At 38.3% G+C, this 20896-nt stretch overlaps 2 long non-coding RNA genes across 4 annotated transcripts in view; one reads left to right on the forward strand and one right to left on the reverse strand.

Moving 5' to 3' along the window:
• LOC110366285 (uncharacterized) overlaps positions 1–14112 on the reverse strand; it is a 33452-nt gene extending 19340 nt beyond the window's left edge. The window contains exons 1-2 of the long non-coding RNA XR_010470271.1: positions 13927–14112; positions 13726–13834 (exon numbers count right to left, since the gene is read on the reverse strand). This is a non-coding gene — a long non-coding RNA (uncharacterized LOC110366285). The remainder of the gene's footprint in view (positions 1–13725; positions 13835–13926) is intronic.
• Positions 672–20896, forward strand: part of LOC110366304 (uncharacterized) — a 28959-nt gene continuing 8734 nt past the window's right edge. The window contains exon 1 of one of the 3 annotated variants that reach the window (XR_010470272.1): positions 672–802. This is a non-coding gene — a long non-coding RNA (uncharacterized LOC110366304). The other 2 variants (XR_002426547.2, XR_010470273.1) reach the window with 2 other exon arrangements.

Consider the following 20896-nt stretch of genomic DNA (forward strand, 5'->3'; position numbering starts at 1 on the left):
AATGTGACACTTGGAGAGCCAGTACATCCTCTGGGAAATCCATTCAAGTAGGAAGCACAGCCATGGCTAAAATGGATTTTTGGAAGAAACATGGTCCTATTCATGCCTTTGAGAAGAAAACAATCAGAAATATTTGATTTTTTTTAATAGATAAATTCTCTTATCAATCAAAAGCTAAACGAAATGTAATGGAAGGGCTAAAGGGCCCTACCTTGTTGATTTTACTCACATAAATAGTTCCACTGAATTGGGTAAATATACTGTGTCTAAATGGGCTTATTGTGAGGGATTGGGGGGGAAGTTGTTAGATGGTCCTATTAAAAAGCGGTGCCATCTTTGACAGTAGCAGAAGGAATCCAAATTTCCTTTCTAACAGACAGGCTAATCAGTAGCAATTAAGAAGCAAAGTAACAGACTAATAAAGTACACTTGTCACCAGTTGACCAGTTGTCATCTTAGTGATCAATTCACATCTCTACGACAATAGCATCAGCCCTTCAAGTGCTCTAATGACCCTGAATCCCTAAAGTGACAGGAGGATTAGAGCAAAGATAATGTGCTGGGAAGGTGCTAATGAAGTGGTGGGATTACAAGATGAACTTCATCCATGATAGACAGCAAAAGGAAGTGTTCAGTCCCACCCCAGCAATGAGGTTCGCATGGATAAAGTCTCATTGACTTCCACATCCAATCAGGATCAGGATCTTAATTTAACTAATTAGGGCTTTTCATTTCTTAGTTAAATCTGAAACATGCAACTGCGACAACTCTGTGTTTCCTGAAAGCAGTAAATATTTCTTAGGTAATTAAGTTTACTCTCCTGTGTTGTGTGGGTTTTTTTGTGGTTTGTTTGTTTGTTTGTTTGGGGCTTTTTTGTTGTTGTTGTTTGTGGTGTTGGTGGTGGTGTTGTTTTTCCTTCTCCCTACAAGTTGTGTTTTCTAGACTTTGATTGCTTGTGTCTTTTTATCTTTATTCAATTAGTTTTAGAGACATTTAATTTTTTTTAGTAGAATATATGTAACTGCTTTCCCATGCACTGATTGTTTTAAGAAATGAGAAATTGAGTAATTAGAATATAATGTCTCATGTTCAGTAACAAAATGGTGTTAACTTGCTCAGCATTACAAGTGTGTGTATATACTAATAGATACTATATGACAGTAGCATTTTGAGGTGCTACTATAGAAATGGTGTTCTTGTATATTGTTGAATATGCATACTTTAAAATGTCCAATGTGTTTACTATGTAATCAAAATAATCCTATTCATTAAGGGCCTTCTGTCACTTGTTCAATTAGACTTGAACTGTGTCTGTAACACATTTCAAAAGAATGTGTCGATATTAAAGAGGGGAGAAAGGGTATAACAGGCCACTTCTGGTATTTTAAGCCCTGGCCTTCATTAGATGTTACTCTGCTGCTTCATTGTAGCTAATTAACTTGTATATTGAAAACCCTTTAGAATGATTTGATACAGGGAGATGTGGGAATACATCGTGCTGGGATTAGCACATTTATATTGCTGTATCTGTGTCCCTGCTGTTTGGGTGCTGGGGGATGTAACCATTTACAAATTTAGCTGTATTAGGATCACTTTCAAGTGGTATAAATTCTACTGATAGCAGTTTCAACAAAATCTGCTTTACTTCAGTGAGAGTTGTACAGATAAATAATTTGCTGCTGCACACAAGAGTACCGGAGTGTACCCTGAAAGATTAGTCTTGAGAAGCTGTATTTGTTTTTGCTATTCTGTGATTTTTGAGAATAATAATTTTTAAAAAGTGGCTTAAAAATACTGATATTAAAAAGCTGGATTTTAAAATAAGGGGTTGTTACTTCTTTGATCATCAAAATGAAATTTTAAATACATTTGGGTTATGCCTTCTGCTCCTCTCAATATTTTGAATTTCCTGGGGTTTAGCTTTACAGTTAAGCACTCAAATAGCTTGGTGAGCATGTTGTACAATTTTTTGCCTTTGCATACTTTGTATAATAGAGTACTGTTTATAAGTCTGTAAAATATTGCACATGTGCTAATTAATTAACTCTTCATAGAAAGTTTCTCTGGAAAATTTGCTCTCAAGATTGAGGCTCAATTTTTTTTTTTTTCCTAATGCTAGGAGTAAAAATGAAAATTGATGTAATACAGAGCACAGGTGTGAACTTCCAAATGCTGAATTCAAGCCAAAGAGCATGGATCAGGTATTTCTGAGAGAAGAGTCATGAGTAATGTGTTTCAGCACCAGTAGTGAATCTGTGGAGTAACAGGAATCAATGAAATTTTCTATCTTCTCATCAAACACATCTTTTTCATTCCCTGAATTACATTATAATGCATTTAGGATTATTCTTAAAAATAAAAAAGCCATTTTTATTCCAGACCTTAGCCTTAGCTTGTAATATTATTTTTGGGGGAGTTGCTGTGATGTGTCTTTTCATTACATCTCATAATACAAATGGAACCACAAGACCTGTTTTGTACAAGCTACAAAAGAGTTTTTGGAGAGAATTGACTTTTTATCATTGCCAGCCAGGGTTGGAAGAGAGCTGATGGTCTAGTGCAGCAGGTGAAGGCAATACCTCTGTGCCAATTCCAGTCCACAGATCAACATACCCTATGAGGGGCAGATCCTGAACTACAGGTGTTTATTGTGGGCTTTTTGCCTTTGGTTTGTAGAAATACGACATCAGATCCTATCACTTCTGTAAGGCTGAGTTCAGTACATACTGAATGTGAGAGAGACAGCCAAGTAAAGGTGAATATGCAGTAGCAATCTTTATTGCAGGAATGTAGCAATCTTTATTGCAGGAATGTGGTCTGAATTTAACGTTCAGTATGCATACATGTGAACTCTGTAATTTTCTGTTACAGATCAAGTTTTGATCTTTATGTTTGTAGTACCTTGGGGTAGGAGCACTCTTATTTCACTTTGATACAGTGTGGCGAGCCATTTTTGAAACAATACATATAGTCAGTCTTTTATTTATTATTTTCTTTTGTGCTCAACAGATTGCCCATTCAAAATGGAAGAGCCCAAACACTGTTGCCTCCTCGGTAACCTTGCTGTGAAGTTGCAATGTAGCAAATGGCTAATGTATGCATACATGCGGAGACTGTTTTAACCCACATTTCACACTGCCGTAATCGATTCATTGGTTTTGAAGAACAAAACAAAAACAACAGCCCTCGTCCAGCTGCAGCTGGCAAGAGCTAGGACATATGCCAGTGTGAAAGAGGAGGTGGGGCAGGAGACCCCTGCCCAAAACATCAGAAGAAAGGGAGTGCAATTGCCTTGGTGCGAGGCATGGGATGACTTAAATACCCTATTGTACGAAATATGAATGGATCGACATTGTGAGTCGCCACATGGGGGGGCTCCTCCGCGTCACAAATTAGCCACATGATTACCCAGATTACACGGGGAAATGGCAAAGGTATATAAGTCTGGCCTTCTGCCACCTCCTCCCTGGGGCCAGGAGCAGGCTGTCCTGACCCCATCCTGCTACCTGGAGCTGGAGGGGAAGGGGAGTGAAGCCATAAGCCCTCTGGTTAACAAAAATTAGGATTTCAAGGGTAATAGCGTGAAAACATCTTTCTGGTCAAGTGATGTATGAGTATTGTTCCTTGTTACCACACAATGTGGAAGTAAACTGTGTGGATAAAAGAGATCTTGTATCCTCTATGTTGTCTCTCTGTGCTCCCAGGTTAAGGGAGGTCCATCAGGTGAGGATCACAAAGGATGCAGTAAGCACAATCTACATCCTGTGATCTTCTCTCCGCTCCATAATCTTGTGGACAGGTTAGCTCTTCCCTCCCTCCCCACTGTGCAGTTCTTACAGCCATGGAAACTGTTTATTCAGCCCAGGGTGGGTCAGCTGAGTAGGGAGAGATGATTTCCCTATGCTGGAGCCTTAAGGCAGTTGTGATCCAAAATAAATGCGTATCTCTATTACAGAAGGTCAGGGTAGAGAGATTGCACTGTCACCTGACTCACAGTTTTCGATATTAAAAACATCTCCATTTGCTATGCCTAGAAAGTCAGTGGTAAACTCAACTGCAATGCTGACGCTGCCAAAGTCTCAGCTTTTGTGGGATGATCTCAAAAGAAGTGGTATCAGAAGAGATCAGCAATGCATATGTATGTGCTCACAGTATGAAGTGTACAATGTAAAATACATTTGTATGGTATGTTATACATATAGACAAGCTGGCTTGAAAGCAGAGACATTTTTTTCTTAGAGAAGCTATATGCTGTTCGAGTTTCTCTGTAGAAAAGCCTTCTAATGTTTGTACATCTTGTAGCATCTTTTACAACTCTGAACTCTGGCTCTCTCATCCTGTAGAGGGTTAAACTGGAGGTATCATGCCATGTCCCACCTCATTGCAATGATGCTTTCAGTTCCTAAACTGGGCTGAAGCATCCTTGTAGGGAGGAGCCCTTACGCTGAGAGCTCTTTGACGCAAGTGATGTGCCCAGCTGCAAGGCACTCAGAAACAGCTGGGCTCCCAAAGGAGGCTACAGCTCCCTGGGTGTTTTTAGGGAGATTTTGGTGCCTAAAGTTACAGTTGCTCAGAAAGTATTAAAGTGGGTTAAACTGAGACCTGGTTCTCCCTGGAACAGAAAGGGATCAGTTTTAGACAATAACTGGAAACATGGTTTTGAGACAAGAGGAAAGCATCAGTGTGACTTTTGTGAATTTCTTTCTTTGCAGTTTCAGGTGACCTACTAACAAAATCCAGCACAAGTTTATGAATAGTTTGGCTTGGCCTAAATTTGCATTCTTCCCTAAATAAAATATTCAGCAGAAACATTTTGCCCAGGACTAACTTGGACTACTGTGTTAGGGTTATCAGTTAATGGCAAAACAGATTAAGAAACAATCCAGTGTCATTGCTACAGAGAGCAATCAACTGAAGAAGAAAACAATAGAAAAAGTGAAAAGACACTCATCAGAACTTTTTAAAAAAGCGAAGACCCATTACTTTTAGCAGTTCATATTTTAAGTCTTTACACTTCTAAATGGTGGAGAAACCCTCAAAAAATATAATTTCATAAAATGTATTTCCTAATCACCAGATAGAGTGCTTATTGTAGTTTGCCTAAGGTTTCTGGTGAAAGTGAGCTACTTGCCCTTTCTTTGACGTCAGTACTGATTTTGGTCTTCTAACTAATTTGGCTGGCTGCATTGTTTTATGTAATCTAAACTTCACAGATTTTTTTTCACTTCTCACCCTAATCTGAGCACTACCACTTTGCCTAGTTATATGGTAATTGTATTCTACCCAAGGCTGGATGCCTGCCCATGCTGAAGGGTTTATATCTTTGTATGTGTTTTGCATAGAAGGTGGAACCTCTTGGATAAGCTTGTGCTTGTTCAATACCATGTTTCATTACACTTTTGTTTTGCAAAAACATATTGAATGTACTGAACTTTACTGGTAGTTTCTGGTAAACGCAAAAGATAAGTCTCTGGTTTACTATCATTCTTTATTTGAATGCATTTTTTTTTCTTTCTGCAGAACTGAGCTTTCTCCATTTGCAGTCGAAGGATGTCTAGAGATTTGTGTACAAGCATTTGTTGTTTTTATCAAACTAAATCAGAATAGTTCAGTGGAATAGAATGGTTTCTACAATTTGTATATTGCCTAAAAATGGTGCAGTCTGTCATTGCATCCTAAATTTTCTGTTTGTTTTTATATAGTGAAACTTTGCATGCACTTCTGGTTTAACATAATTCCACAGATCATCCAAATAACTGCCATGTTATTGGAAGTAAAAGCTCAGGTCAGTTCTTTCTGTTGCTTTAAAATCTGCCTCTCTACAATCTTGTTTCTAGAGGCTGCCATGTTTGTGCACTTGTGAAGTGCCCAGAGAGCCACCTGTGTGTACATAGTACACCAAATAAATGAAGATAAATTCCTAGGCAGGTTTCTTTTACACTGACCTGCTTGTTGTTAAACAGATGCAAAGGAGGAGTATATCAACTGAGCACGAGGAGCAAGGGTGAACTGATCTAATAGTGAAGTGATGCATTTTTTGCTGAGAAGGGGACTTTTCTCATGGAGTAGGAACAAATTGACTTATTGGTTAATTGAGAGAGTTGACTGGGAGAGGCAGTGAGAATTTGATGAATGTTAACTGCAGAAAAGAAGGGTTTTTCTAATGTATGCACAAATATTTATTTCTTCATTTCTTTCTTCATTCTTTCTTCATCTGTCTTTTACTTAATGTGTAATGGAAATGCGTGGCTTCACTTTGGGTCTTTTTGGCATGATGCTCAGTCCTTGGACTTCTGCAAGATGGGTAGGCCTGACTTTGTGTTAAACATTTTCTCTTTTAAAATATGACTAGAAATGTCTCTACATTAAATTCTGCAAAAGTTTGTCACTGCTGCTTTTTTTTTTCTAAAGCCATGGCTTGTGCTTCAGTTTACTGGGTCTGCCAGTATATGTTCTATGTTATTAGCTCCTATTGACTAATCCAGACCTGGACTTAAATGTATGTTAGTCTCCTAACTCTCGCTGAAATCAATATGAATTAATACTTTTTTCCTTTAAATAATCTTTCAGATTTTGCTAGGAAACAATTTGTGTTGGTAGGACCAGAACTGCTTCCATGAGCATGGTCCTTGCCCCTTAAGCTTTTGAAGAAGGAACATTGATTTGTTCTGTTTGGTTGGTACAGCAGCAGCCTCATCTGTGGCAGGGGCTTCCGAGTGGTACAGTGTAAAAAAAAAATCAATTAAAATAGTAAAAGTAACACCAACAACAGTACTACTAGTAATAATAGTTACATATTGGTGCCATATAAATATTAATTACTCTAATGCTTAATTTAATTTCTAATTAATTTAGAATTAATTTCCTAATTTCTGTCTAGATAAGGTAACCATAATCTTCATGTGTTGCCTTTAGGAGGCCAGAATTATTTTCATTCCCACTTTATAGAAATGGCATAGAAGGGTTTAAAACACTGTCTTCTGAGGACTGCAACTCTTAAGAGTGACCTGAAGGAAGTTTCTGTCCTCTCCTTGGGAAAACTGTGTTTTTAATAGGGTTAGGGAAGGAACCTATTCAGGGAATTTTCCATATTGGGGGACGACAAATAGCAAAGTCCCTAGGGGTCAGCATGGTTATTGGAGCTCAGTGTTGTAATGTTACAATAATTTCCCTCTTGCAATGACATTACCCTGGGGACTGTGGAGAAACTGAATGCTACTGACTGCTTTCACTTGCAAAGGAGTTGTGTCTGTCCCTTCTTCCACTTGTAGCCTTGCAGTCTGCTCAGATGTGCCATGGCCTTATTTTTATCACCATTAGATAAGATTCAGCTGCATTTACAGTAGGGATATTGTATCTCTGAAGAAAAAAACGTTAGAATTTTTAAACTCCCGAGAGGAAGGCGAAGAACCTTTACTTAGCGAATAATAAGCTTAGCCTGTAAACTGCGCATTAAAAAAAAAAAAAGAAAAAAAATCCCCATGCATCAGGAAGGAAATGGATAAGGAAAAAGTCTTCAAATAATTTACACACAAGAAAGAATTCTTGGCTGTGGATGGGGGATTCCATTATTTTTAAATGCATTTTGTGTTTTAAAAACATAGGAACAGCTTTTCTCAGTCACTCCTTCCAGGCAATCACACACCTGTATGTTGTTGAAGCAACACCAGAGGGAGGCGAGTGGTGGAAAGGTATTTAGGAAAGTTTGTGCAGCTGGAAAACATCTTTAAATTTGAATTCATAATAGGAAGCTTATGAACACAGCAGAGCTGAACAAATATTTCAGTGTGAATAATTTATATGACAATACTAGTCATAATAGCAGGCTGCTGCAATTCATGATACAGCTAGCATATTTTGGCTGACAGAGGAGGAGAGGTGTCACCATCATACGATAGCCCTTGCTTTGTCTTGCTCTGCCTGGGATTTCATCTTGGAGTGAACCAATCCATCATCCTGCTAAGGAAAAAAAAAAAGCAGGGCTTCTCCATAAAACAAAAGAGTGTGATTGAAGGACATTTTGCTTCATTTTCCTCCTTAATAATTTACAAGTTTTCTCTTGTAGAAAGTGGAACCTCAGAAAGTTTCGTCCCAAATCAAAAGCTTGCTCACAGATTGCCTGTTAAATGTACACTGTGCGTGTGTCAGGGATGCTCTAAGTGGTGCCAAAGCTGACAGAATACAAGCAGAAGCTGACAGCTTCACTCCCGTTACAGCTGATTAAAGGCTGCAGGGGCCTGAGGGCCCCATCTCAAAAAGAGGACCACAGCAAATTCACCAGAGCACTTTCAGTTTGCATGTTTCACATTGGCTGGCACAGAGCACTTGAGGTATCACACTTGGTAATCAATTTCTCTCTCCAATTTTGAAGTGTTTGATAACATACAGACCAGAAGTTAAAAATGCAAATGATAACATACATACATAATGTAAGGTCAGTTAATAATGTTATGTATCACAAATGGCAGTGTAAAGTATAAGCTTGGGAGCTTGGGAGCTTGGGAGCTCTTCCTTGGGTTCTGTGGCCACACCAAGGTGTTCAAACATAGCTTGGCATCCAGCATGATCTAACTAGAACCACTAAAAAAATAATCTCAGTGCTTGGCACTGTCTGGAGATAAGACAGAGCATATCTTTTTTTCTGAATGTTCTCATTTATAACTTCCAGCTGCTAGCAAGTATGCATTGCTTGTATATGCTGTACATACCTTGTGCCTACACCCATGCTAAGTGAATGCCTAACTGGGGAAATCTCTTTCCATTCTGTCCCAAGTTTTACCCAGTGGGTATGTTCTCATCTCATCATTGATGCAAAAAGAACATCCCAAACAAATATCCCCTCCCAAACATGGATAATAAAATATAACTTTTTTTTTTTTTTCTTCTTTCCCCAAGTTTTACTAAAATCATTAGAGAATTTTCCTTGCATTATTTCTACCAGGAGCTTTCTATTAAGCAAAACAACCACATTTCCCCCTTCTGCCCTAAATTTCAGTCTTGCTTTATTAGCACCAGAGGCCAGATTCTCAAAAATGCTGATTAAAAAAATCCATGCAATCTTTACAACACTTTGGCAAGGTACTTTTTTTAAAACACTTGAAAATAAATCACAGATTGTGGCTTCATAATCAGAACTGCAGGCACAAAATATAGCAAGTAAAGTAATAGACATTTGTTAGCGTTTTTTTTTTTTTTTACATTAATCCATTAATATATTTTTAGAATTGCTAAATATTTAAAGCTTCAGACTGAGAGCTATTCTTGGGGTGATTTCTTTGCTTAAGTTGAGCTCAGGTAATACTTCTGATCTCCATTTTCATTCAACTAACTGGAAATAGTTTTGCAAAAGTGGGTATGTGTTGTGAAGGAGACCCACGAGATGTGCCTCCAAACATAAAGAATTAAAATAATATATCTGTCCAGATTCCTCAGTGATTGCAAGTTTATACACTGGTACACTGTTGAACAGTTTGTATCAACAGAATTTTTCATAGTTTGAGTCCTCTTATGTTGAATTTTAAAAGGCAGACAGTAAGACTTTTTAAACTGCAGAACTCAAGGAATTTGTTGCTTTCCTCCCATTGAACAACAAGAACCCTACATAGGCATATTTCAGCAGGTAGGTATGTATGCAGATGTATGTGTCTGCATATTCTTTTTGTATACAAACACACATTTAATATATAGAGACCTGTATATATAAGCTCACATATATATAAAATATATACCACTAATATAAACATGCATACACATACATATATTCCTTTCACCTCCTTTTTTCCCAGTCTTATTTGAGACTGTCTTTATTCTAAATCATTTTTTGGCTCAATCAAAGCTCTGCTGGACCCATTAAATCCTTCCTCTAATGGTATTTCAGACTTAGTTTAAATTAAAGATAATACAAAAAATAATAGAATTAACAGGTGAATATAATTTCAATTACTGGAATAGTTGATCATTTTTTTTAAACACAGAATAAGGGATATAGATTAGAATCCACACATTAAAAATGTGCCCACTCCAGAAGGGACACACTGATGTTTTGACTAGGATTTGGACTGCCAAAAAAAGCAAGGATTAAGAGAGTGCATGTGCAGGAGACTGGAAAAGAGAGAGCTTAAGAAAGCAAATGTGCTCTGCAGAAGTAGTTCAGTTTGCATAATTTATTTTAAATATGGATCCTCTCTGGTGTGTGAAAGCTCCCTCATGCCTCCCACACCCAGCCTTTTTCTTTTAAAAATAGGAATTTCTGTGCTTCTTGCATTCCAATATTCCAGTTCAAACAGGGTGCCTGACAGTAGCTCAGGATCTGTGTACTTGACTACTTACTGTTGAGAAGCCCTGCTTGCTGCTAATCTAGATTTATGGCAAACCTACCCTTTCCCTTCATCTACAAGGTCCGGGGACATTCGGGTAGCCAATCTGCCCTTAAACATGTCTCTGAGGAAATGGTGCTAATTAGTATTGGAATTTACAGCCTTCCATTTTATTGACTTGTCCTACTTTCTTCGATAATTAACTAATGAGTAAAGTAATGAGCTATGTTAGTCAGTCATGATGTTCAATTAAACAGCAAATCAATTATTGAAAATCGTTTCGGACAGCTCTCGTGTCGTCACGGAGAGCATGTGTGTGCGTGCATGTGTCAGACGCGTGCCCTAGATGTGCCAGCATCCCTCCCTCCCTGGAGGGTACCTGGCTGCTGGGGCACTGCGTGAGCACAGCTAAATCTGACCAGTAATTCCTCTTGCCCACCTTGTCCACCCTCTGCTCAGCTAGCCTAAATTGCCCCTTGACCTTGCACCTTCCTGAGGTGAGCTTCTGGGCAGGGGCTCCCTGAAGCCTGAGAAAGATGAAGTTGCTGTAAAATAGAGAGTGCTTTTGGTGATGGGGAGGTAGGCAGAGGGATGTTGGGTGGCAGGCCTGCCTGGTCGCTGCCGTGACTGACCCCTACTGCATCTTTTCTTGGCACGTGAAGCCTTTCTCGATGATGAGCGGGGCAATGTGTCACAGAGCTTGGTGTTACAGCACCAGAGACTAATACACTAATATTACCTCTCATCTAGCCAAGGAAATAGCCAGGAGTGACAGACAGGCTGACAGGAATCTAAGGATTTTTCCCTGGAGGGCTTTTCATACCATCCAGAGCAGCAATTGTCCATGGGAAGAAGCCTTCAGGGCCATTGTGCCCTGAGTCCCCTGCACCGTGCCCAAGCAGCGAGGCGGCACCAAACTTGGGGGAACACCAAACATGACCATTGGCAGGTCAGGTCATGGTTCTTTGGGGCTAAGTAGTGGCTCTGGACCTGGCCTCTGTCCTTGTAGCACAGGTGGCTTCATTTTGCATGGGCTGAGCAAAGAGCTTTTCCAACAGGATGAGAAATGCATGTTTATTATTATAGAATCATAGAACAACTTGGGTTGGAAGGGATCTTCAAAGGTCATCTAGTCCAACCCCTCTGCATTGAACAGGGACATCTTCAACTAGATCAGGTTACTCAGAGCCCCATCCAGCCTGGCCTTGAATGTCTCCAGGGATGGGGCATCTACCACCTCTCTGGGCAACCTGTTCAGTACTTTACGACCCTCATTGTAAAAAATTTCTTCCGCATGTCTAACCTGAATCTCCTCTCTTCTAGTTCAAAACCATTAACCCTTGTTCTGTTGTAACACACCCTTCTAAAAAGTCTGTCCCCATCTATCTTATAGGCTCTTTATAAGTACCGAAATATTGTGAGTATAATTTTGGCTAGGAAATGTGAAGTGCAATTCCAGCAAAGAAAACGGTACCTGGCATCATCATTCAGTAACTTGCTATTTCTTCAGGTTTAATTATTCTTTCATTCGAACTTTTTATCTTTCCTGTTTCCTTCAGTTCTTTTGCTTCATCCTGGCTGCTGCACTAGCTGATAGCATTTCTGTGCCTTCTGCTTTGCCAGCCTTCAAGCTCACCCTCCTGGTGTCAGCCAGCTTGTTGCATTTGCCCTTTCTCTTATTTCTGCTTTTGGTGTTAGCGTGTACAGCAGTATTATTCCCACGTACATTAAGCAAACCTGTCCCAAAAATTAAGCAGTCTGGGAACAAACTTTCCTTTACTCATACAAATAAGAAGTTTTGACTTGTCCTGTCAAAAGACCACTTTGCTGTGATGGCAGCAGTTTTTAGAGGTGACAGTACTATTGCATTAAGCAGTTTGATGGTTTTAGACAGCAATAAAAATGTGAAAGTTATTAAATGGAAATTTTGGGTTGGTTTTAAAATTTTAACCTAACATTATCAGATGCGCTGAACCAGAAATAAAGCTCCTAAAGCCTTGCTCTGCTCTCTTGTGGTTCTTTTTGAATAGTGAAGTGGCACAAATAGGGCCATGCCATGCTCATAGGATCTGTAGTCATACAAATGTGCCCTAGAATTATTCAGTATTAATAATAGTCTTCATATGATTACTGTTCTTCAAAGGTAGTGAGCATATAGAAAGCTCACCCCCACCTTCCAAACTCAGAAAGAAAAGCAGGCTGGTGAGAAAGGTGCCTAAATATGGAGAGAGGGGAGTGAATATGTTGGCCTGAGCCATCCAATTGAATTGTGATTCATTAGAGAAACAACAAGACAAAACAAATCAAAGGCAGTTCAAAAAAAGGCAACATAAAGTTTTCATTTCCAAACAGTTCTCATTCACTGTTTCATTTCCAAACAGTTTTAATTCACTGTTTGTGCTCTTTACTGAGGATATGCAAGGAACACAAACATTCCCATATGAATTAAATTACAATTTACATATGAATTACATTAGAAATATGAGCTACACTAAAGAGATAATTAGTGCTGTCCTGGGTTATGTGAGCACAAACAAAATTAAATAAGAACAATTTCAAAGCCAAGTTTTGCTTTGCCTTTTCAACTAAGCTGGTTTAATCAGTGATAATGACTGAAATAAATCCACTACATATAAAAGAACACACAACATATCGTACTGTGTGAAATGCCATTACTAAATCCTGTGCCTCGGTAAATCACACAGTCAAACAGGAGCACAATGTCACAAACATGATGCTATAGAAAATTTGTCACTGCTGGGTGACCAGTGCTGAAGGTGGTGGTCCCTGAGGTTCCCAAGGAAGCAGGACCCACGACAGGCCAAAATCACAGTGCTGCTCCAGAGAGAGTAATGGGGAAGAATCCAGGGGGGAGGCACTCTGAGGGTAAGTGTAGGGGATTTTTTTTTAAACCTCACATATGAATGAGAAAGAGCTGCCATGGGAAAAACAAAACAAAACAAAACAAAACACAAGAAAAAACACCAAAAAACCCATCAGTACTAGCAGAATGCAATGAGAGGGAGGGGAGCTGGAGAAGCTGGGGAGGGGGGAGAAAGAGGAGAAAGCAAGAAGGATAAAAATACCAAGCAGAAGCAGACTACCTGTGCATCAGTGCCTCAGCCTTTAAATAGAGCTATGGTTTATGACTACCTTGCCTAATGAGCTAAACTCTGGTGACCATAAAACTGAAATATAATTATGACATTAAAGATGCCTATATTTGAACTTAATTATTAATTAATTTAATGAGAGAATAGGAGGTTGTAAAATTGCTAATTAAACGGCTCTGTAAAACTGCAGACGGCAGAGGATTTACCAAATGATGAATCCCACAACAGTATTTGGGCTATATCAATATTCTATTAATATACAGTATGCCAGAGGTACTGGCTAGTACACTACTCACAGTTAAGCTGATGTGACAGGCATACAGAGTGAAAGAAAATGAAGGACATAAAATTCCAGATGACAGCAACCTTGAAGACGCTCTCTGCCCCCCACCTCTGTGGCAGTTTCTGAAATCAGTTAAATAAACTCAGAAATGCAGGATAAAAATCAATCTTACCATCGCAAATGTGAATAAATTGGCTTGAATCAAATGACCCACCTATGGTCGTAGGCACCGTGGTGTTGTGTCGCTCTCCGCTTGCGTGCGGGAATGGTCAGAGCAAATCTGGACTTAAGTGCAACAGAACGGGAGGGATGCAGTGTGTGTGTGTGTGTGTGTGCATGTGTGCCTGCCTGCATGTGAAAGAGGAGCTGAGTGAGAACAAAAAATAACTGTCCCTGTGTGATTAGTGAAATTAAACTCAAGTGAACCTTCAGGGGCTGAATTCCAACCTACAGGGGACAATTTTAGAGATTCCCACACTGTGCTATCAGCATGCAAGGAATTTCACTGTAATACTGGGATGGCAATGCCATTTGGATGACATTCATTTAAAAATATAGCGGAGGAGTGCAGAAAATGTTTTGCTTTAGCATTGAGCCTAATTCAAGGAGTGTCAAAAGAAAACGCACGGAGCTGTCTCACTCTGCATGTCTCTAAATGTCATCATGACTTAATTACAGGGATAAAAGCAAAAGGAAAAATTTAAGTATCCCTTTGTAGGAAACAAATATCACTGGGCAGTGTAACAGAAAAACACCAGCAACAGCAGTTTAAACATATAGGGTATGTTTTAACACATGCACAAATCCTCAGAACTGTTGCTTTTTATACCTGCTATGTAGCATAGCTTTTTCTTTACACTTTTTTTTTCTTTTTCAAAATGCCTTGTTGGCAGAAACAAGAAGGAATTTGACAAGGAAAATCAAAGATAGATCATCAAGAAAATAGAATGGGAGAAGACTCACCCCTACACTCTAAGGAAAACAATACAGTCATTGCAGTACAATCTCTCATTTCTGGAAAATGGATGGAGGATCTCATGGCTAAGCACAGGATGGCTAAGCACAGGAGTTGTATTCCCACATCCTTTGTGACTTTTGAAAAACTTACATAAAATTTTTGTACCTGAGTTTTTGCTTTCTAAGCTAGAAATAAGAGTGGTTTCTTGTCACTCATCATTCATGTTTCACATCACTAAAATGGAAGCTTGTAAATAATGGCAAAGAAAGCTATCTCTAGAAGTTACTTTTTATTGACTGGTTTGGGACAGGACTTTAGAAAGAGTCACTTCTTTCTTTGTTTTGGTTTTTGATGTCCATCTTGGGACATATGAAGAAGGTAATTTTAATGAGCTGTGCCCTTTGTGTGACATTTTTGTTTAACTTCTCTCAAATACCAATAGAGTCTCTGCATACTCAGAAACCTCACCGGTAGGTTTTGTACGAGAATCTGAAGCTAAAAGAGCTGCTGCTTTAAAAAATCTTGATCCCAATTTAGAAAACTACTCTGGCTGGTTTCTATCATATAATACATGCAATTAATAAATATGAAAGCTTCTATGCATTTATTATCGTTGTATCATGCCCTGCAGTTTTATAGATCCAATTTCTCAAAAAGTGACTTTTACCAGAAATAAAACCAGACAGATTTCTTCTATTGTGCGACCAGCTATCCAGCCTGTCTCTTGATTGGAGGCTTTTGTGAGATCTGAACTGTGTTTCACTCACTCAGGCTTCAATCCTAGCAATTCTAGACAGACAGTGAGTTAAGAGTTGGAACAGGCGGTTTTCTAGTAAAAAGGAAATGCCAAATGACTCATCATCACATTGCAGGTTACGTGTTTAGAGCATCAAACAAATCGGCTTTTTATCTCCTTTAGAGCTACCACGTGGTGAACTCCATTACTGGTAGGTTGCACTCCCTGGCAGAAATTCAACCTGCAGTGCAGTGGCTGGCTTGAAACAGAAGAGGTGCAGGAAATCTAGGGATGCTCTTATCTCCAAACTTACTTTCATGCAGCCATTGCAGGCAGCTCCCCATGAGAAAGAAATATTTGAGAAAGAGTAAATGTTGATGAGAGTTATTGTCAAACCAAAAGTCTATCAGTTGTTTTCTGTGATACTTACTGCTATCTAGTTGTGAGGAGATCCTCAGCAGGGATAGGCAGGGACCTCCTTGTTGCAAAGAGCATGAAAGGTCCAGCCGACAGCTCTGAACCTGGAATTCATGGTCATCTTCATAAGACTGGTCACTGTAGATCCTAGGAGAAAACGGTTTTAGTACCTTGCTCTGCTCTGAGGCCAGGAGACTGGTCACTGTTGCCTGATGTAACTGGAGGGGTGAGCAGGGCTGCCATGTCTCTGGCTACCAGCAGTCGTGGTAACAAAGCTACTCCCATCCTCATGGCATGCATCGCCCCAAAGTGGCTCACAAGCTAGTGGTAGCAACTTGGGTAGCGTTTATGTACGTCAGTTTGCAAACCTCTGGGGTTGTGCATGCCTTAAACATTATGGGTAAAATCCAGCTGTGGTCCAGAGCTAAACCATAGAGTTGACAGGGGAACTTGTCAAGCTTGATTACCAGGAGACAGAGCACTCTGAAGTAAGAACAGGCGTGATTAACTACCATTGGTATTGCAGTTGTGCGCCAGGATCTCACTGCAACACATGTGAAAAGCATGTGTAAACCCAAAGCTTTCACTAGTTTTATTTAATTCCCGAGGATTCAAATTATATGTTTTAATTGTAATTTAAATGATCAAGGAGGTTAAGTTGGTTTAAGTTATCTGTTACTCTTGTTTGTGTTTGTCCTTTTTTTTTTTTGCTTTTAGAAAGCTTTCCTTTTACAGATTAAAAAAAAAAAAAAATATATATATATGCTAAATACATACTTCAAAGTAAGCCACATAAAATTACTGTATTTGTCACTTATCAGAAGGATACATTATATCTTTGCACATTTAATTAGCAAACTTTTTAGTTTAATATAATTTAACTTCTTCATTTTTTTACTTTTACATAATGTTAGAATACAGTGAGTGCTGTACCTCTGCTTCATTGGGTGAATACTATTTTTTCTTTGGTATTTGTGTTAAATGCTGTTTATGTAGAACTCACATTTTTCCAACTGTAGAAAAAAGTCACTTTAAAATAGTTCTCACTAAGTAAATAAACATATCTTAAAATTGGTGGATATGCAGGAGGAAAAAATATATTTACTCAAACAGATTTTTTTCATTTAAAACAAGTACATTAAACAAGTGGTGTAATGGCATATTTAAGCCAACTGTTTCAGTTCGTAATGTCCATCAAGGCCTTCAAAATGGTAGAGCTCAACCTTTCAAGTTTATTATATACATCATATTGAAAGACAAAATCAAACTTTGAACTTTTTAAACTTGCAATTAGTTTCTAATGTCGATTGACTTATACGTTGATTAGGACTAACTGAATACTTTGAAAGAAATAAAAAAAGTTCTCAATTCCTGACAATAGAATTTCATTGGGCAAAAATTCTGCTAACTTTAGTTTATAGGTATTTACTAGTGATTCCACAAGACTGGTATTCTGACTGATTTTTAAAACCTCAGAGTAAGACTAGCAATTCTTAAAACCATGTGGCATTGCAAAGCTAAAAAGAAAAAAAGACAAGGCCCACTTGATAAAAACAGAAGTTTATTTCTAAAGCTTGAAGTCTGCAGATTTGAAAGATGAAGTCTGTGTAAATGGAGGTTTACTGAATTTATCAACAGACAACAACAGAATTTGCATTAGTTCCTGTTATTGCCATCTTTCTTTAAATCAAAATAGATTATACAGAACTAAGAAGACAAGAAATATGTGGATTCAACTTTTCCCTCTCAGGAAAAGTTGCCAAGTATTACTTTTGGTTTGAAATCTGAAAGTTAAAAGGTGTTCTCCCAGGTGTATACATTATCAGTATGGCAAAAGTTTGGATTGGAATTAAATTAACAGCTCTGTTGTTCCATGAGGTGAATATAATCCACAAACTAACTGGACTAGGTTAGCAGTGGTGAAATATATAAGTATTTTTGAACACACAGGGATCAAGCAGATCTGTGCAGCATTGAGAAGCTGTTTTTGTCAGATGACTTATGATTATGAAATGCTTGTAGAAGGAAAGAGGTCTGTTTATTTTTAGTTAGTTTTTAATGAGATCACAAATTCTTCTGGAAGGAAGATAAAGGAGACAACTTTGGGGTCTGGAGTAAGCTCGTGCTCACTTTTTATTTTGGCACTAGATCATACCTTTGTTTGAATCTCTCCTCACTGTTTATTTATGAATAGTCAGTGAACTTTTCCATACCCCAAATTAGATAATTATCATAAACCCTCCTCCACATGCAAATATGTAGAGGACAGCAAACGGATTTCAGCTGCTGAAGCAAGCTGCTGTGGTCTTCGTGGAGATTTTGCTGCAGGGAGTCACACAGCCTTTCAGATGATGTCATGAGGAAGACTGAAGCCTGGCAACCCTTCCTACTTGGCATTTGCTTGAGAAAATCTAGCTGGATACTTTTCTTCTGTTCCAAATCACAAACCAGGCAAGCATCATACACAAGAGTGAGTCAATCTTTCTGCTCCCAAACTCCAAATGTGTTAATCTTTTCCTTACTCAGTCAGTTTTGATTTAATTCTGGAGGAAAAGGCAGGAAAAAGCAGCCTGGCTGAGGTTGACTGCACTCTCCCACAAACCTAAAGAACCAAGGTCTAACTTCTCCTTCTGTTTTCTAGCAGTTCAGGTCTTCTCCACACAAGAAGCAAAGGCAGATCAGCCTTTGCTGGAGTGTTCAGAATGATTGTCCCACAAACCCTGTGTGTCGGGCAAGCTGCTTCTTGGTGTGATTCTGCTGCATTAGCATGGTTTGACTATGGTTTGTCCTACTTTTTTTTTTCCCTCTTTTCCTCTTCCCTGTGGTTGTTAATTGTGTTATGCTTGAACACCGAACTTGTTAAAAATCCAGTTGGTCAGAAGAGTGTTTAAAAACTGTTCTAAATACAGTCCCCTGTCCTAGATTTCAGTGGGAATATTCATATAGTTAAAACTATGTGTCTGTTTAAGGGCTAGGCTGCATTTATGGGCAAATTTTAGCCTTTAACCCTACCTTAATCTTTTGGATTTTTTTCCTTCTGTTTTATGAAATTCTTATTTGTTGTATAGAAAGCTTCTCTTACATATTAAAGGATTAAACATAAAGCCATGCATGAAAAATATGTTAAAAAAAAAAAAAACAAACCAAACAATAAAAAGAAATGGCAGTATAAAACCGATATGGACAAATGTAAATCCTAGCTATAAAAAAAATAAATAATCTAAACATAGCAAAGCTACCTTACCTACATGTACATACAGTTTGAAGCAATGTTTTCTTCTGAAAGAGAAATCTCCTTGTAGACTAGGTGACATAATTTAAGTAAATATTGTCTGGAAAAATAACAACTGTCTATTTTCAGCAGATCCACTTGAGAAATTAAGGGTAAAAAGAAAAAAGGTTAGCAAAGCATCTCAGAAGCATAGGTGTGACAGCATAAAATATATATATATATATATATATATATATATCTGTGAAGATTTAAAGAAAGGGATCATGGTGCCACCTTTTTTCTTACATATAGAGATGGCTTAAGGAGGAAAGGAAGGTAGAGTCATGTTTGACTTCTGTGAAAGCCTCTAATGCCTGGGATAGGATTGATTCATCTGTGGCTTTAGCTTTTGAGTGTGAAAAATCATAAGAACTGGGAGATAAGTCACTCTATGTTCTTGTATGAGGGGTAGAAACCCTCAAATCCTTGAGTTTCTACCATTAACAACAGAAGAGGCACCTGGCATAGTAACTCAGATTAAAAGAGTTAAATAACAGTTTGATCTTTGCATTATGAAAAGTAAGATTCTGTCTGGTATGAGTTTGCTTCTTGTTTACAAATGCCCGAGTTTGAATTAAGAATAGAAAATAAAATAAATAAAAAAAAAACCTACAAGAGTTATTGCTCTTTCCCTCAAGCAAATGGGAAACCCAGGTGATGGTCTTCCATCATAGCCAGGTCAGCAGGATGCCATTTACAGATGTCCATGGATGTCTCCCCAGATAGCTCCATATATATACATGCAGTTGGCCATCCCTAAGCTTTTATGGTGACATAAATTCCCTTCAAACATTTGTCGCTTCCTTTTGATGCATCCTGTCACAGTAATAAGTTCTATCACTGCATCACTAAATGATATTGGGACACATGACAACAGCCACCCAACCAGATGATCTCATTCTCGCCATACTTTGATCTAGTTTAATTTCTGGTGACTCAGGTGTATGAACTAATTCCCAGGAGATACCTGAAAAAAAATGCAGATCACATGGTTTGCATATTCATTTGGGAACATCAGGTGCAGTGAACAACTGGGCAACAAAAGTTCAAGTTGCACAGAGGATTTAAGTTGTACACTGGAAAATACATTTCCTAAGACTGTACGAACCCTAATCACAGGTTTAAAACCTTTTTTATTTTTTTCATGCTGTCTTCCTAAGGGGTAAAATTTGAAAACATAACCTACAAATAAAACATGAATTATAATCTAATACCCTCCTTGTTGTAATCAAGGAAAAGGAAAGCTACATGTGTGCACATGATGAACAAATATAAATGCTGTAGTTATAGCAATGCTAGCACAGATTCTCCCACTCCACCTATGTACCTGTGATGTCAATAAGTTTACACACACATTTATACTCTCATAAAGGAGAGCAAACATTGTCCTGTTAAAACAAAGAAGAAAATGAATGACTAGTATCAGTTTCACATTTGGATCTCCAATATTTAAGCCACCTTCAGGAGTCGTTTAAGAGCAGAGGGTTTGATTCTTACTTACACTAATAATAAAGCAATATAAAATAGACTTAAACATGGGTGTAAATTACATTGAATCTGCTCAATCTGATACAGAAGGAATGGTAGTATGAATGAGAAACTGTCCCAGAAGCTCTGCCTCTGCAAATTGATTAATGTATCAATGTTAGCTGCAATCTAGTTATCCTCTAAACAAAAGTGATCTGGTGTTGTAATAGAAGTTTCTTTTAAACTGCTTGACTTGAATTTAAGGAAAATCAGGACATCATATTTTCTCTTCTCTGTTTTTTCCACTTATATCTGTTGGTCTAACGAGAGGCATT

The sequence above is a fragment of the Columba livia genome, chromosome 2 (genome assembly GCF_036013475.1).
Source record: "Columba livia isolate bColLiv1 breed racing homer chromosome 2, bColLiv1.pat.W.v2, whole genome shotgun sequence".
NCBI classification, from domain to species: domain Eukaryota; kingdom Metazoa; phylum Chordata; class Aves; order Columbiformes; family Columbidae; genus Columba; species Columba livia.